We start from the raw sequence: 15,466 nt of genomic DNA, 5'->3' as shown, positions 1-15,466 counted from the left end.
CTCTTTGGTAATTTAAATGATTGTATATCCACTCAGTAAAACAACTGTTTGGAAATAGTTCCAATTAGTTTATGCAAGTCAACCAAATTTCTTTTGAAAAATCTGCATTGCAAGATTTTTCCTTAAAAAACCTTTATTTTTATGGTAACTATTTTTATGTTTTTAGCAGTGACTACTCAGACAGTTATAAAAATTGCCTCCTCTCACCCTACCTCTTTCTTTAAAAACTGATGTAAAACAGTGGCACCTTATTGTCGGCCCTATCAAATTATGTATTCTTATTCCTATAATTTATATATATGAATCCTTTGCTCTAAGCATGAATATTTTCCCACTTTTCCTCATCTATTATGTCTCCAGATGTTAAACATTTGTCAGAACTGTCATAATAATACTATCTTTGATTTGTATAACGGTTTAAAATTTTGAAAGAACACAGGTAGACTTATTTGAGCACCAATATAATCCCATCTGACAGGCTGAATGATGTATTATCAGGTTTTATTTTTTAACTTTCAGATATTTGAAAATCTGAGGGATAGAGAGAGGAAGTCAGCAGCTTTTAAGGCTAGGGCAAGTGTTTACAAGAGATGGAAACCATTTAAGCCAATGTATGCAAATAACAGGATTTATTATAAGGATACAGGAGAATCTCATGTATCCCAAGAGCCTGGCTTCATTTCTGCTTCTCTCTTTTTCTCTCTCTCTCCTAACAGGATCTCTCTACTTGTGCACTCAAAATGACAGAATATGGCCACTTTACCCTTCCCAATTGACAGTCACAGTTCTAGCCATATGCAGAGATTGAATAGTTGTTTCTAAGTTCCACATTCCTAGGAGAGCATATGATTGATCCTGCTTGGCTCAGGTATCAAATCATCCTTGGCCAAGTTGGCTGGTTTACCCAGTGCACACTGCTCCATGAATGAAAGGCAATTACTGTAGGAGGGGAGATGGATCTTGGATCTGAAAAATAGTCTTAGAATTTATACTTTTTACAATTTGGTGGAGCTGGTGCTTAGAACCTCAGAAGTCACAAATCAAATGCATCCCAAGGGCAGTTAAATAACATAAATGAATAAAGGTGACAGATGGAGGCTGCAGTACCCGGATGGACCACAGGCTCAATCTAAAGGGAGCTGCTACTACTCAACTCCAACTCCATGGGAGTCTGGGCCTGGGCAACCAATCCTCTGGTTTTCAAATAAACTCAGAAATTGGGATTTTATGTAAAATCTCTGTTTAAATTTTTTAAAATCCCAATGAGTGAGAAAAGAAAAAAAAAGCCATGACTACAGGTCATATCTGAACTATCAACTTGTAGTTTAGTACTTCTGACCTAGATCTGTCTGGTCAATTGTCAAATAATGACATTTAAAAACTCACATCCAAGGCAGCTTCAAGATGGTGGAGGAGTGAGACGTGGATATCGCCTTCCTCCCAACAAATACATCAGAAATACATCTACCTGTGGAACAACTCCTACAAAACACCTACTGAACGCTGGTAGAAGACCTCAGACTTCCCAAAAGGTAAGAAACTCCCCACGTACCCGGGTAGTGCAAAAGAAAAAAGAAAAAACAGAGACAAAAGAATAGGGACGGACCTGCACCAGTGGGAGGGAGCTGTGAAGGAGGAAAAGTTTCCACACACTAGGAAGCCCCTTCACTGATGGAGACGGGGGCATGGCGGGGGAGAATCTTCAGAGCCACGGAAGAGAGTGCAGCAACAGGGGTGCAGAGGGCAAAGCAGAGATCCCTGCACAGAGAATCACTGCAGACCAGCACTCACCAGACCGACAGGCTTGTCTGCTCACCCGCCGGGGCGGGCGGGGGCTGGGAGCTGAGGCTCGGGCTTCAGAGGTCAGATCCCAGGGAGAGGACTGGGGTTGGCGGCGTGAATACAGCCTGAAGGGGGCTAGTGCGCCACAGCTAGCTGGCAGGGAGTCTGGGGAAAAGTCTGGACCTGCCGAAGAGGCAAGAAACCATTGTTTCGGGGTGCGCGAGGAGAGGGGATTCAGAGCACCGCCTAAACGAGCTCCAGAGACGGGCGCGAGCCACGGCTATCAGCGCGGACCCCAGAGACGGGCATGAGACGCTAAGGCTGCTGCTGCAGCCGCCAAGAAGCCTGTGAGCATGCACAGGTCACCATCCACACCTCCCCTCCCGGGAACTTGTGCAGCCGGCCACTGCCAGGGTCCTGTGATCCAGGGACAACTTCCACAGGAGAACACATAGTGCACCTCAGGCTGCTGCAACGTCATGCCGGCCTCTGCCGCCGCAGGCTCGCCCCTCATCCGTACCCCTCCCTGCCCCTGGCCTGAGCGAGCCAGAGCCCCCTAATCAGCTGCTCCTTTAACCCCATACTGTCTGGGCCAGAAATGATGCCCTCAGGTGACCTACACGCAGAGGCAGGGCCAAATCCAAAGCTGAACCCAGGAGCTGTGTGAACAAAGAAGAGAAAGGGAAATTTCTCCCAGCAGCTTCAGGAGCAGCAGATTAAATCTTCACAATCAACTTAATGTACTACCCTGCATCTGTGGAATATGTGAATAGACAACGAATTATCCCAAAATTGAGGTGGGGGACTTTGGGAGCAATGATACACATATTTTTTTGCCTTTTGCCCTTTTTGTGAGTGTGAATGTGTATGCTTCTTTGTGTGATTTTGTCTGTATAGCTTTGCTTTTACCATTTTCCTAGGGTTCTGTCTGTTTTTTTTTTTTTTTTTTTTTTTTTTTTTTTCTTTTTGCGGTATGCGGGCCTCTCACTGTTGTGGCCTCTCCCGTTGCGGAGCACAGGCTCCGGACGCGCAGGCCCAGCGGCCATGGCTCACGGGCCCAGCCGCTCCGCGGCATATGGGATCCTCCCAGACCGGGGCACGAACCCGTATCCCCTGCATCGGCAGGCGGACTCTCAACCACTGCGCCACCAGGGAGGCCCGTTTTTTTTTTTTTTTAGTACACTTTTTAACACTTGTTATCATTGATGGATTTAGTTTTTGGTTTGGTTGTTCTTTCTCTTCTTTATTAATTTTTAATTTTTTAAATTTTAAATAATTACTTTTTATTTTTTATTTTAATAACTTTACTTTATTTGTTTATTTATTTTCTTTCTGATTTTCTCCCTCTGCTTCTGAGCTGTGTGGCTGACAGGGTCTTGGTCTTCCAGCCGGATATCAGGCCTGTGCCTCTGAGGTAGGAGAGTCGAGTTTAGCGCATTGGTCGACTAGAGACCTCCTGGCTCAATGTAATATCACATGACAAAAGCTCTCCCAGAGGTCTCCATCTGAACGCTAAGACCCAGCTCCACTCAACGACCAGCAAGCTACAGTGCTGGACACCCTATGCCAAACAACAAGCAAGACAGGAACACAGCCCCACCCATTAGCTGAGAGTCTGCCTAAAATCATAATAAGGTCACAGAAACCCCAAAACACACAACCAGACATGGTCCTGCCCAACAGAAAGATAAGATCCAGCCTCATCCACCAGAATACAGGCACCAGTCCCCTCCACCAGGAAGCCTACACAAACCACTGAACCAGCTTTAGCCACTGGGGACAGATATCAAAAACAATGGGAACTACGAACCTGCAGTCTGCGAAAAGGAGACCCCCAAACACAGTAAGTTAAGTAAAGTGAGAAGATAGAGAAACACACAGCAGATGAAGGAGCAAGGTAAAAACCCACCAGACTGAAAAAACGAAGAGGAAATAGGCAGTCTACCTGAAAAAGAATTCAGAGTAATGATAGTAAAGATGATCCAAAATCTTGATAATAGAATGCAGAAAGTACAAAAAACGTTTAACAAAGACCCAGAAAAACTAAAGAGCAAACAAACGATGAACAACACAATAAATGAAATTAAAAATTCTCTAAAAGTAATCAATAGCAGAATAACTGAGGCAGAAGAATGGATAAGTGACCTGGAAGATAAAGTAGTGGAAATAACTACCGCAGAGTAGAATAAAGAAAAAAGAATGAAAAGAATTGAGGACAGTCTCAGAGACCTCTGGGACAACATTAAACACACCAACATTCGAATTATAGGGGTCCCAGAAGAAGAAGAGAAAAAGAAAGGGACTGAGAAAATATTTGAAGAGATTATAGTTGAAAACTTCCCTAATATGGGAAAGGAAATAGTTAACAAGTCTAGGAAGTGCAGAGGGTCCCATACAGGATAAATCCAAGGAGAAACACACCAAGACACATATTAATCAAACTATCAAAAATTAAATACAAAGAAAAAATATTAAAAGCAGAAAAGGAAAGACAACAAATAACACATAAGGTTAACAGCTGATCTTTCAGCAGAAACTCTGCAAGCCAGAAGGGACTGGCAGGACATATTTAAAGTGAAGAAAGGGAAAAACCTACAACCAAGATTATTCTACCCAGCAAGGATCTCATTCAGATTCAATGGAGAAATTAAAACCTTTACAGACAAGCAAGAGCTAAGAGAATTTAGCACCACCCAACCAGCTCTACAGCAAATGCTAAGGGAACTTCTCTAGGCAGAAAACACAAGGAAGGAAAAGACCTACAATAACAAACCCTAAACAATTAAGAAAATGGTAATAGGGACTACATATCAATAACTACCTTAAATGTAAATGGATTAAGTGCTCCAACCAAAAGGCATAGACTGGCTGAATGGATACAAAAGCAAGACCCGTATATGCTGTCTACAAGAGACCCACTTCAGACCTAGGGACACATATAGACTGAAAGTGAGGGGATGGAAAAAGATATTGCATGCAAATGGAAATCAAAAGAAAGCTGGAGTAGCAATTCTCCTATCAGACAAAGTAGACTTTAAAATAAAGACCATTACAAGAGACAAAGAAGGACACTGCATAATGATCAAGGGATCAATCCAAGAAGTGGATATAACAATTGTAAATATTTATGCATGCAACATAGGAGCACCTCAATACATAAGGCAATTGCTAACAGCCATAAAAGGGGAAATCGACAATAACACAATCATAGTGGGGACTTTAACACACCACTTTCACCAATGGACAGATCATCCAAAATGAAAATAAAAAAGGAAACACAAGCTTTAAATGAAACATTAAACAAGATGGACTTAATTGATATTTATAGGACATTCCATCCAAAAACAACAGAATACACTTTGTTCTCAAGTGCTCATGGAACCTTCTCCAGGATAGATCATATCTTGGGTCACAAATCAAGACTTGGTAAATTTAAGAAAATTGAAATCATATCAAGTATCTTTTCCGACCACAACGTTATAGGACTAAATATCAATTAAAGGAAAAAATTTGTAAGAAATACAATACATGGAGGCTAAACAATACACTACTTAATAACAAAGAGATCACTGCAGAAATCAAAGAGGAAGTCAAAAATACCTAGAAACAAATGACAATCAAAACACGGTGACCCAAAACCTATGGGATGCAGCAAAAGCAGTTCTAAGAGGGAAGTTTATAGCAATACAATCCTACCTTAAGAAAGAAGAAACATCTCAAATAAGCAACCTAACCTTATACCTAGGACAATTAGAGAACAAAGAACAAAAAAAAAAAACCCAGTAATACCAGAAGGAAAGAAATCATAAAGATCAGATCAGAAATAAATGAAAAATGAAAGAAACAGTAGTCAATAAAACTAAAGATCAATATTGATCAAAGATCAATAAAACTAAAAGTCCTTTAAGAAGATAAACAAAATTGATAAACCATTAGCCAGACTCATCAGGAAAAAAAGGGACAAGACTCAAGTCAATAGAATTAGAAATGAAAAAGGAGAAGTAACAACTGACATTGCAGAAATACAAAGGCTCATGAGAGATTACTACAAACAACTATATGCCAATAAAATGGACAACCTGGAAGAAGTGGACAAATTCTTAGAAAAGCACAACCTTCCAAGACTGAACCAGGAAGAAATAGAAAATATAAATAGACCAATCATAAGCACTGAAATTGAAACTGTGATTAAAAATTTTCCAACAAACAAAAGCCTAGGGCCAGATAGCTTCACAGGCGAATTCTATCAAACATTTAGAGAAGAGCTAACACTTATCCTTCTCAAACTCTTTCAAAAGACAGCAGAAGGAGGAACACTCCCAAACTCATTCTACGAGGTTACCATTGCCCTGATACTAAAACCAGAAAAGGATGTCACAAAGAAAGAAATCTACAGGCCAATATCACTGATGAACATAGATGCAAAAGTCCTCAACAAAATACTAGCAAACAGAATCCAACAGCACATTAAAAGGATCATACACCATGATCAAAGTGGTTTATCCCAGGAATGCAAGGATTCTTCCATATACACAAATCAATCAATGTGATACACCATATTAACAAATTGAAAGAGAAAAAACATATGGTCATCTCAGTAGATGCAGAGAAGGCTTTCGACAAAATTTAAGCCCGATTTATGAAGAAAACCCTCCAGAAAGTAGGCAGGGAGGAAACATACCTCAACATAATAAAGACCATATATGACAAACCCACAGCCAACATCGTTCTCAATGGTGAAAAACTGAAACCATTTCCACTAAGATCAGGAACAAGACAAGGCTGCCCACTCTCACCACTATTATTCAACATAGTTTTGGAAGTTTTAGCCACAGCAATCAGAGAAGAAAAAGAAATAAAAGGAATCCAAATCGGAAAAGAAGAATTAAAGTTGTCACTGTGTGCAGATGACATGATACTATACATAGAGAATCTTATGGATGCTACCAGAAAACTACTAGAGCTAATCAATGAATTTGGTAAAGTAGCAGGGTACAAAATTAATGCACAGAAATCTCTTGGATTCTTATACACTAATGATGAAAAATCTGAAAGGAAACACTCCCATTTACCATTGCAACAAAAAGAATAAAATACCTAGGAATAAAACTACCTAAGGAGACAAAAGACAAAAGTATGCAGAAAACTATAAAACACCAATGAAAGAAATTAAAGATGATATAAACAGATGGAGAGATATAACATGTTCTTGGTTTGGAAGACTCAACATTGTGAAAATGACTATACTACCCAAAGCAATCTACAGATTCAATGCAATCCCTATCAAACTACCACTGGCATTTTTCACAGAACTAGAACAAAAAATTTCACAATTTGTATGGAAACACAAAAGACCCTGAATAGCCAAAGCAATCTTGAGAAAGAAAAACGGAGCTGGAGGAATCAGGCTCCCTAAGTTCAGACTATACTACAAAGCTACAGTAATCAAGACAGTATGGTACTGGCACAAAAACAGAAATATAGATCAATGGAATAGGATAGAAAGCCCAGAGATAAACCCACTCTCATATGGTCACATTTTTGATAAAGGAGGCAAGAATATACAATGGGGAAAAGACAGCCTCTTCAATAAGTGGTGCTTGGAAAACTGGACAGCTACATGTAAAAAAAATGAAATTAGAGCACTCCCTAACACCATACACAAAAATAAACTCAAAATGGATTAAAGACCTAAATGTAAAGCCAGACACTATCAAACTCTTAGAGGAAAACGTAGGCAGAACACTCTATGACATAAATCACAGCAAGTTCCTTTTTGACCCACCTCCTAGAGAAATGGAAATAAAAACAAAATAAGCAAATAGGACCTAATGAAACTTAAAAGCTTTTGCAAAGCAAAGGAAAACATAAACAAGATGAAAGGACAACCCTCAGAATGGGAGAAAATATTTTCAAATGAAGCAACTGACAAAGGATTAATCTCCAAAATTTACAAGTAGCTCAAGCAGCTCAATATAAAAAAAAAAACAACCCAATCCAAAAATGGCAGAACACCTAAATAGACATTTCTCCAAAGAAGATATACAGATCGCCAACAAACACATGAAAGAATGCTCAACATCACTAATCATTAGAGAAATGCAAATCAAAACTACAGTGAGGTATCACCTCACACCAGTAGAATGGCCATTCATCAAAAAATCTACAAACAGTAAATGCTGGAGAGCATGTGGAGAAAAGGGAACCCTCTTGCACTGTTAGTGGGAATGTAAGTTGATACAGCCTCTATGGAGAACAGTAAGGAGGGTCCTCAAAAAATTAAAAATAGAACTATGAGTAATCCCGCTACTGGGCATATACCCTGAGATAACCATAATTCAAAAAGAGTCATGTACCACAATGTTCATTGCAGTTCTATTTACAATAGCCAGGCCATGGATGCAACGTTAAGTGTCCATTGACAGATGAATGGGTAAAGAAGATGTGGCACATATATATAGTGGAATATTACTCAGCTATAAAAAGAAACGAAATTGAGTTATTTATAGTGAGGTGGATGGACCTAGAGTCTGTCATACAGAGTGAAGTAAGTCAGAAAGAGAGAAACAAATACCATATGCTAACACATATATATGGAATCTAAAAAAAGAAAAAAAATGGTTCTGAAGAATCTAGGGACAGGACAGGAATAAAGACGCAGATGTAGAGAATGGACTTGAGGACACGGGGAAGGGGAAGGATAAGCTGGGACGAAGTGAGAGTGGCATGGACATATATATACTACCAAATGTAAAATAGATAGCTAGTGGGAAGCAGCTGCATAGCACAGTGAGATCAGCTTGGTGCTTTGTGACCACCTAGAGGCGTGGGATAGGGAGGGTGGGAGGGAGACGCAAAAGGGAGGAGATATAGGGATGTATGTATATGTATAGCTGATTCACTTTGTTATAAAGCAGAAACTAACACACAATTGTGGAGCAATTATACTCCAATAAAGATGTTAAAAAATAATGAAAAATAAAAACTCACATCCTCCATAAAGTTTTTATACAATGGAAGAGAATACAGTGTGTACAGCATTAACATAAGTAGTACACGTTTGTATATAATGGGTATATACATAAAACATAAAGAATCATTCATCCACCTTGTCTCTGAATGAGAAACTTGATGGAAGCAATAATTTCTTCTTTACTTTGTGAGATAATTTATTGTAAAGAGCTGAACTGTTTGCTTTAGGCTTTCCTAAAGAACAAACCATGTTACAGGATAAAAAGCCATGTAGAAGCTATATATCCCTGAACAAAAATTTTTAACCTGAGTCTCAGTTTTCTCTTATGTCAATACTGATGTCTCATGATTGTCATGGACATCAAGTAAGATACGATTTTATAAAGCTTTTGACATGTATTAGGTGCTCAGTGTGTGTTAGGCTTCATATCTGCTAGTTGGAATTAAGTTCAACACAATACTGTACTTTTGAAGTATACAATATGAAACATACAGTATGTTTCAAAATAATGTCATTAAAAACAGAGCAAGTAAAGTTAGATTGAATTTCCAAACATCAAAAGCAATGATCCAGGGCCTCCCTGGTGGCGCAGTGGTTGAGAGTCCGCCTGCCGATGCAGGGGATACGGGTTCGTGCCCCGGTCTGGGAGGATCCCATATGCCGCGGAGCGGCTGGGCCCGTGAGCCGTGGCCGCTGAGCCTGCGCGTCCGGAGCCTGTGCTCCGCAACGGGAGAGGCCACAACAGTGAGAGGCCCGCATACCGCAAAAAGAAAAAAAAAAAAAAAAAAAAAAAAAGCAATGATCCAATGTTGGTTTCTTATATAGGTTCATAAAACCACAATATCACTGTTAACTGCTTTGTCTCATATACATTTCCTTAGAGCTATAAAGCATCAAATAAGAAAAATAACCCTTGGTCATAAAAAAAAAAGATCAAGCATTAAGCAACTTTTTATATGCATGTAATTATAACCCCCAGCAACCTGTAATAAACACCTGGCAATATTGCTGAAACTTTTAACACAATAGAGTATACCACAGAAGATTCTTCCATTTCAGTGGGGCTCTGTGTGTTTGAATGAATCACCAAGGAAACAGGGCAGTTTGGGTTAAAGATCAGTTCAAGCAAATAATATTGCTTTGTTACTCTACCTGAGTGAAATCTGGGCTGAAGTAATCTTAAGTGATATGTACTTTCTAATGAAACAGTGAATGCTTTGGTTCAAAAGAGCTGTTTATAATGACAAGGATGCATATTGGAATCAAAGTGCAGGAAAGCACAAGGCAACCAGCTTTTTAATGCATTATTTAAAGTGGGATTTTTTTACCCTGCTTTGGAGAAGTGCCTTGGCAACAGGATCTTGAACCTCAATCTCATTATCTCTAATGTCTTCATGTGAGTAGGATGGTTTAAATGGCTAATGGGGGTATTTGCAAACTACTTGGAAAATACAGTGCTCTTTCCTTCCCTGTTTCTTTGTCTTTTCTAGGGATTCTAACTCACACCTAAAAGCTCACCTAACATTTTAAGAGCACGCATGAGAAAGCCTCTCTAATACTAAGTCCAAAATGGGGGACAACCTTCTATGTCCTTTAAGTATTTTCGTAGTCACAACAGAGGCAACTTCAGCATTTCCATATTAGAGGAATTTGGGGCTGGAATCTGCAGTCTAGTTTGAAAGCAGTGCAAGGGATTGTGAAGCTGAGCTAACCTAGCAGGGGGGTTTGTGCTTGTGTATGTGTATCTGTGTGTGAGATAAACTTGAGAAAACCATTCATATCAAATAATTGAGGGGGGGTGTGGAGTTAGAGCTGAGCAAGATTATGGGAGGGTTAAGGCCCCTTCACCCTCATCCTAAACTACTCTTTGGAGATGTCTGAAAACCATAATTTCATTGTTGGGATCCAAAACGGATTAACATTTTACTAAGTACAGCTCCTTAACAAAGACTATACTAAAGCTTCAGTGTATCGTATTCTGTCTTTTAGGGGTAGACTAGATTCATGTGGTGACTTTTATTTAGGGATGTGCCAGTAAAGGAGTTAACTTACATTTTATATGTTAATGATGGGCACAGTAGTACAATGAATTCCAGGAAAGGGAATGTTTAAAAGTCATTGAATAGGGCTTCCCTGGTGGCGCAGTGGTTGAGAGTCCGCCTGCCGATGCAGGGGACACGGGTTCGTGCCCCGATCCCGGAAGATCCCACATGCCGCGGAACGGCTGGGCCCGCGAGCCATGGCCGCGGAGCCTGTGTGTCCGGAGCCTGTGCTCCGCAACGGGAGAGGCCACAGCAGTGAGAGGCCCGCGTACCGCAAAAAAAAAAAAAAAAAAAAAAAAAAAAGTCATTGAATAATATATTGGATCATATGTATTTTTAATAACTTTCGGTGAGACTGGTGGGTACTACACAATATTCTTTTTTCTTAACAAGAAAGCTCAGATTTTATTTGGTATGGCAAGGTACCCAGATAAAAGTTTGCATTTCTACCTCACTTGCAGCTTGATGTGACCTTGTGATTAAATTCTGGCCATGAGATGGAAAAGCTGTTGGGTGAGTCTTGAAGGCTTCTTAAAACAAGGCTAAATAGCTGGTGAGAACCCTTTTTAATTTCCCACTTCCTCCTGTTTCTTACTAGAATGAGGATGTGAGGGCTGAAGTTTTAGCTGCTGTCTTGGACCTGAGGCAACCTTGATGAGAAAAGCCACAAATCTGGAGAGTGGAAAAGAAAGACAGAGGGGAATCTCTCTCTCATATCAGACCTGGCACGCCTACCTTCAGACTTCCTTTACATGTAAGAAAAACATCTTCCGGGACTTCCGTGGTAGCACAGTGGATAAGATTCCACGTTCCCAATGCAGGGTGCCTGGGTTCGCTCCCTGGTCAGGGAACTAGATCCCACATTCATGTCGCAACTAAGAGTTCGCATGCCATACTAAGGAGCCCGTATGCTGCAACAAAGGAGGCCGTGAGCCACAACTAAGGAATCCTGGAGCCGCAACTAAGATCCGGTGCAACCAAATAAATAAATAAATATTTAAATATTTTTTAAAAAAAGAAACATCTTCCATGCTATTTAAGCCACTATTATTTCCAGTCTCCGTTATTAGCAGCCACGTATATTTCATAAGTGAGAGATTTTGTTTCACCAAAACTGTTCCGTTTAGTTCATAGAGACCCAGGAGAGCAGGTTTGTAAAATGAGAGATGTTGTTATCCAAATCCCTTTGGTTTCTGAATTTTGGATAACAATGAGCAAGAATTTGGTTAGCAAGGGATACATGTAGTTTTAAAGGTGAATCACAGCTAGTTGGTATTCTACATTCCCTGTAATCACAAGATAGAAAGTGTCAAAGTTTTCCTTTAACTTTGCTAAATAAGAGAAGCAAATCCTCCTAGACCTAAAAATATTCCTTTGTACAAAAGCAGATAAATATGCATTCTTTATCAGATTTAGAAATACTGTAGACCTTACAAAATATATAAATGTTTCTCTATTCTTTAAAAGACATTTTTAAACTTTAGCAAGACTCACTTCTATAATAACTGAAACATTTGGCATATAGTTTTTGAATTTCAACATTTTCCTAAATATTGACTCAGTGTTATTTAGGAATTCAAAGAGTCTTCACTGTCTTGAAAAAATATTTAGGAGCCTGTTTGTTGCCTAGCTTTGCCAAATAACATTGTAAACAGGTATCAATATTCCCTCTCTGAATTTATGATGTCATCTTACAATCCTGGTCTGTACCTCCTTCTTTGTTACCTACCGCCTTAGATTGGACATTATTTTATCTGTTCTCTCTTAAATGAGTTCTCAGAGACAGCTCCTAAAAGAGAAAACTCTTAGGAACAATTTCTCTCTGGTGTTTCATGTCAGTTATGTCTGACCTGTTGTCAGTAGAGAGTCAAGCTTGTTGGAGAATTGAGTGGAATGTGACCAAGGACTCCTCAGGAGCATGGAGACTCATCTCACCTTTTCTTTCTCTTTACTCACTGCAGTGCAGCACATTTTAATACAAGTCATGTGCACCTTGGATTTACTGCAGTAAAAGGAAAGTGAAGGATATATTGATATACCAGAGAAAGAAATGGCAAATTCTTACCTTTGTGCTTGCTATTCAGTTATCAGGTTGGCAAAGTTTTCACTAGTTAACGGATTCTTCCATGTACTTCTCATTTCTACCTACCAGTTCATTCATCACTAGCCTTTTCACCTGGCAATTCTGATCAATCCTTTTTTTTTTTTTTTTTTTTCTGGCCACACCACACGGCTTGTGGGATCTTAGTTCCCCAACCAGGGATTGAACCCGGGCCCTCGGCAGTGAGAGTGCTGTGTCCTAACCACTGGACTGCCAGGGAATTCCCTGATCAATCTTATTAAACCAGTTTACTTCGATCCTAGGACTAGGCTGGTCTCTCTCATTAAGAGCAAGCTGAATCTGCCACTCAGCTCCCAGGTCCAGTTCCATTTGGCCTCACTATTAGAACTGTGCTGCTTGGAGTCACGTGACTCACTGGCTCAGTGGGCCCATCCCACCTACACTCATAATAATACCTTTACCAGTCTTCCCGATGATGCTGGGTGCTGGGTTTCATTCAAGTTTTCTGAACTGTTTTTCCTTTTCACCTTTCACATCCTGAAATCTTCTTTTTTTTCCTTCCTCAGAAATAAAGCACAGCTTATTTCTTTATGCAGTAGTCCTCTGCTGTGGCAGCCCACATCAGCCCACATCAGTCCATTTCTCTTGCCAGGGTTCATTAGGCTCCCTCTCAAAGAAACTCATTTCACAGCCCTTACTCATTGGCTGTTGTTTCTTCCTGAACCATTCTTTCACAGGACAACAGCACCAGTTAAACAGGTCCAGTTAAATCACAGTTCACTTTCCCTGGCTCTAGACACGATAACCTCCAATCCACTTTAACTTTGATCCTGTTTGTTTTTAAAGATTGTTTTTCTTCCCTCCCTCACTCTATCCCTTCCATCCCATCTTTCCTCCCTCCTTCCTTCCTTCACCCCACAGCCATTGTCAGTGCCCTTGTGTTTTCCATGTCACTATCCTAGCTGGTTAACAGTGAAGTGGAGCAGAGGGAGAGACTCCCCAGGGGATCCTCAGGTATATTCTCATTGTTGCGGCACATCTTAGATGTCTATAATGGGGCTAGAATAAGTGTTGTGGGCTGCACCCCACAGCACTGCAAGCCCTGTACTTGCCCAGCCTCAAGACTGCAGAGCCTAGAGTCAACGACTGAGCCATCTATGGTTTAACGGATGGTGGGGAGGGGGGCTTACGTGTCTGAGGCGAGGTCCTGGAGCAACACCGCACCACCGATGGCAGGCAGGACATGACAGCCGTCTTCACTACTGGGGAGGGGGCGAAGTTATAGGGAGAGCTGACGTCAAGTTGGCTCTTCGGTTACCAGGGAAACCAGCAGAGGAGCAGGCCCCTCACCTCCCCTTTGATAAGCTATCACAGAGGAGTTGTTCTGATCTAAAGATTAGAACAATCACTAGCTGGAGCCAGGGCAAGTATGTAGGCATTTACTGATTAGGCTCTATGATTAAGAGAGAAGGTCAGTCATGTGAGTAGGGTGTAGGTGAGGCAGGGACTGGTGGAGCAGGGGTGTACAGAGAGCAAGAGAACAGCCATCTTGGGTGGCCTGATCATACAGTGTTCAAAAGGATGTAGATCTTTCTGTTCTACAGTTCAAGTCTGGATAGAAATACATTTGAGAGAATGGGTAATGTGCCTGAGAAAAATACAGCTCAAAGTGAGGTAAATTGCACCTCCAAGAATTTAAAGTCTGAATGTGCAGATGGGAGGCTGTATTTCCCAGCGGGAGAAGCTCTGGGTTCTACTCTCACATCCATGACTGCCTAGCTGTGTGATGTTGTATGTGAGATGTTAAAGCGGGTAAAGAAGGGATGAGAGCAGCATAGTCATCTTTGAGCAACAATAGATCCCCGAGTTGTTTTGGTACTTTCTTATCTTGCTGGGTTTTTTCTTTCCATTCTCCTCACTGCTGTCCTTCTAACATTACAGTAATTTTGTGATTCTTCCCTGGTTTCTCTGGGTGGTGTCTCACCCCAGCCTGCTGGTGCTGGGCCCTCTGCTCTAGACTGTTCCTTTCCTTCCTCCTACCACAACGAACTTGTCCAGGCTCTCACTTGCTCAGAATACCTGCCAGGTAACCGGAAGCCAGTCTGGTAAACTAATTCACAGCAAGGTGCTCATTCACAGATTCATCAAACATTTACGGAGCATCCCAGCTCCTGTGCTCAGTGTGAATGATTGACCAAGGCCATTCCTCTGCATTATCAACATACACTGTGGCAGCCTTGAGCTTTGGGGTCAGACAGTCCTGGATTTGAATCTCACCCTGTCACTTGCTAGAAAATCTTCCATCCTGAAAAAGTTACGTAGTCCTTCTGGAATCTCACTTTCTTCATCTGTATAATGGATACAAGACAGTAATAACTCCTTGCAGGAGTTTTTGGGTTTTAAGGACAATTACATACAGTGGCTAGCTCAGAGTAGATGTTAAAGATATAGTGACTATTATGGTATTATTGGTTATTGTTTCCGTATATCATTTATGGGGACCTTTCACATTTTAACTGTGGATGTAAATTGACAGTGCCTTAACAATAATAAGAATTACAAGTCATATGACAGGTTGTGAGAGACATTTAGTGAGTCAGAAGTCTT

General features: G+C 40.7%; 1 long non-coding RNA gene across 1 annotated transcript; it reads left to right on the top strand.

Moving 5' to 3' along the window:
- The first annotated feature begins 1,421 nt into the window (after window positions 1-1,421).
- On the top strand, window positions 1,422-11,803 carry LOC308625214. Its single transcript, XR_014017070.1, has 2 exons — window positions 1,422-1,532; window positions 11,396-11,803. It is a non-coding gene; the product is annotated as an uncharacterized lncRNA (long non-coding RNA).
- The last annotated feature ends 3,663 nt before the right edge of the window (window positions 11,804-15,466 follow it).

The sequence above is a fragment of the Mesoplodon bidens genome, assembly GCF_964165515.1.
Source record: "Mesoplodon bidens genome assembly, chromosome: 11".
NCBI lineage: Eukaryota > Metazoa > Chordata > Mammalia > Artiodactyla > Ziphiidae > Mesoplodon > Mesoplodon bidens.
The sequence above is the reverse complement of the archived record's forward strand: the minus strand, read 5'-3'. Positions and strand labels throughout refer to the sequence as shown.